At 30.2% G+C, this 3,667-nt stretch overlaps 1 pseudogene; it reads left to right on the top strand.

The window, feature by feature from the left end:
• The first annotated feature begins 886 nt into the window (after positions 1–886).
• LOC143404326 (endoplasmic reticulum chaperone BiP pseudogene) lies at positions 887–1,980 on the top strand (annotated as a pseudogene).
• Positions 1,981–3,667: the final 1,687 nt, after the last annotated feature.

Raw genomic sequence — 3,667 nt, 5'->3', positions numbered from 1 at the left:
GTTGTCAAAATTCAGTTTTTCTTTTTCTTGTTTCGTTTTATTATTGTGTTTATTTTATGAAAGAATGTTGTAACAGAACCACTTTTGTATAGGATTTTCAAAGTTTATATTTTGCCTTTTGGCCTTGTATTGTGTTTGCTAGTCATATAGAATGATAGTGTTTTAGTCATATAGAATGATAGTGCCTCACTGGTATTGTCTTTAAATTCTGTGTTTTTGAAGTTTTGCATAAAATAAGTATTATAATTTAAAATTTAAAATAATTTTCTCTATAAAATGATTCATGTAAATGCATCTTTAATGTATAATATTGTTCTCAACAAAGAGGGGCAGTAGGGAAAAATGAGCTTTATTTTGGAGCAAACCTGGTGCTGACTCATAAAATGCTTCTGAATGCAAGTGCCTGAAAAATCTTGATTGGGTATGAATATATTTTTTTCCCACATAATGTTCTAGTGCATCTTTGACCACTTGTGTTGTTATAGCGTGTGTGGATTCATTGGCAATTCACTTAACTTTTTAAATATTTACATAGTGGCGTAAAAGCTTGTGAATCTGTGTTTACTAGAATTCTACTTGTCAATTTTTACATATGGTAATTAATACAATTGTAGAAAGAAAATGCACTTCAATACTAAAAAGTTTGAGACATTGGCAGAGACAACACAGACAAACAGAGTTGAGGCATCTTGAGTTTAAGAGACCTGTAACCTCACTGCTGTCAGCTTCAGCCTATTGCTGGATTGCCTGCGACTTCTGGCTGTCTGCTGACGAGAGCAAGTGGCCAACAGCTAGGGCAAGATAAAGCTCTCTCTGGTGGCTGTGGTTCTGCTGCTGCTCTGCACAGCATGGCTGAGCAGGATGACAAGAAAAGGACATGGGTACCATGGTCGTCATCGACCTGGGGACCACTTACTCCTGCTTCAGGGCGTTCAAGAATGGCCAGTGGAGATCATCTCCAATGATCAGGGAAAGTGCATCAGGCCTTATTATGTGGCCTTCACCCCTGAAGAAGAACATCTGATCCTCGATACAGTCAAGAATCAGCTCAGAACACTGTGGTACCCACCAAGAAGTCTCAGATCTTTTCTACAGCTTCTGATAATCAACCTACTGTTGCAATCAAGGTCTATGAAGGTAAAGGACCCCTGAAAAAAGACAACCACCTTCTGGGTACATTTGATCTCACTGGAATTCCTCCTGTGGGGTCCCCCAGATTGAAGTCACTTTTGAGATAGATGTGAATGTTATTTTTGGGGGCGACAGCTGAATACAAAGGTAAAGAGAACAAAAATAAGATTACAATTACCAATGACCAAAATTGCCTGACACCTGAAGAAATTGAAAAGATGGTTAATGATGTTGAGAAGTTTGCTGAGGAAGACAAAAGATGCAAGGAGTGCCTTGATGACTTGGAAATGACTTGGAAAGCTATGCCTACTCTCTAAAGTATCAGATTGGAGATAAAGAAAAGTTGGGAGGCAAACTTTCCTCTGAAAATAAGGAGACCATGGAAAAAGCTGTAGAGGAAAAGATTGAATGGCTGGAAAGCCACCAAGAAGATGACATTGAAGACTTCAAAACTAAAAAGGAACTAGAAGAAATTGTTCAGCCAATTATCAGCAAATTCTATGGAAGTGTAGGCCCTCCCCCAACTGGTGAAGAGGCTACAGCAGAAAGAGACGAGTTGAAGACACTGATCTGCTAGTGCTGTAATATTGTAAATACTGGTCTCAGAACTTTCCTTAGGAGAAAACCAAGAGAACTTAAGTCTCAAATGTAATTGGAATCTTCACCTCAGAGTGGAGTTGAAAATGCTATAGCCCAAGTGGCTGTTTACTGCTTTCCATTAGCAGTTGCTCACATGTTTTGGGGAAGAGAGAGAGGAGGAATTGGCTATCTTAAAAAACTGGATATAAAAATGTGGGTAGGATGTGTGTTCACCTCAGAAATGTTCTATTTAACGATTGGGTCATGCACATCTGCTATAGGAACTTTTTTCTACCATAAGTGACACCAATAAATGTTTGTTATTAAAAAAAAAATACTAAAAGTTTGGAACTGTCATAAAATAAAAATTTGTACAGATAAAGCTAAGGGATAAATCACTATCAGAAGCATTAAAACCATCTAAAGCCAAATAACTAAACTATATAATTTAAATTATAATATATTTATATATTATATATTATGTATTATTTATTATATACTACATATAATAGATTTATATATATCTATATGATATAAGTTGTTTATATATAATTATAACATAATCCATGTTTTATATATCATATTAATATTAATTATACTAATATAATAATTGTATTATTATCTTGTTAATAATAGAAATTATATTATTATATAATTACATTACAATGATATGCAATATAATATAAATTAATATAAATCTAAATATATTATATGATATATAATAAATATGTTATAGATAATAAAATAATATTTATATATTTAATTTATATTTTATTTTATTATGTGTATATAATATACACATATTTCATATATTATGTATAATTCATATTAAATACATATGAATCATAAACATTTTGATATGTAATATATAATTTATATAATATACATACTTATATATTTATATATTAATATATATAATTTATATATAAATATATAAGTATGTATATTAAATAAATTATATATGATATATTATGAATATATATTTATATATTAATATACATAAAATTTATATATATATTTTATATATTTTTATTATATGTATATATGATAAAATAAATGTATTATATATAATATAAATTAGAAGGTTATATAAATATATTGTATTTAATTTATATTATATATGTATTATATAACATGCAATATATTTATATAATATTATAATTTAAATTATATAGATAAATTATGTCTTATTTGACTTTAGATGATTTTAATACATTTGATAGTTTTTAACCCCTTAACTTTATCTGTATAAATTTTTATTTTATGACATTTTTAACCTGTTTTGTATTTTTTATAATGGTCTTAAAAAATGCGTGCTTCACATATTTTTAATTTCAATGCATTTTCTCCTGACATTATGAGGGTTTGGTTAAAACCATGCCTTTGGATGTATGCCTGCAATCCCAGTAGCATGGGAGGCTGAGACAGGTGGGATCTCAAGTAGAAAGTCAGCCTTACCAATGGCAAAACTCTTAGCAATCCTGTCTTTAAATAAAGTTCATAAAAAGAGTGGGGATGCGGCTCAATGATTGAGTGTCCCTTAGTTCAATTTTCAGTACCCACCCCCCAAAATCCTTTTGTATGAAATCTTTTGACTTATAAATCACTTTACATACTTTTTCTACCTGGACTATCAACTAGTGAAAATGTATATGTCATTAGAATTGAGCAATAATTTATTTAAGTTCATTTTGAGAGTATATTAAGTCACATTGTTTGCAATTTCAGAGATGTAGATGACTGAATGTGTTTCACTTATAAAATACCCAGTTTTTATAAACTAGACCATTCCTGTTATTTTCTGGGTTTCATCATCTTGCCTAAAATATGATGTAAAAGGGACAAAAATAAAATAGCATTCTTGGTATGTGTGAACTATATTGTGAGTCAATGTTTTTGTATGATCATATTATACTTGATAAAAATTGTATGTATAGGTTTATACACACATTATTAT

This window comes from Callospermophilus lateralis, chromosome 7 (genome assembly GCF_048772815.1).
Source record: "Callospermophilus lateralis isolate mCalLat2 chromosome 7, mCalLat2.hap1, whole genome shotgun sequence".
Lineage (NCBI taxonomy): Eukaryota > Metazoa > Chordata > Mammalia > Rodentia > Sciuridae > Callospermophilus > Callospermophilus lateralis.
Note: the sequence above shows the minus strand (reverse complement) of the source record. Positions and strands in the feature narration are given on the sequence as shown.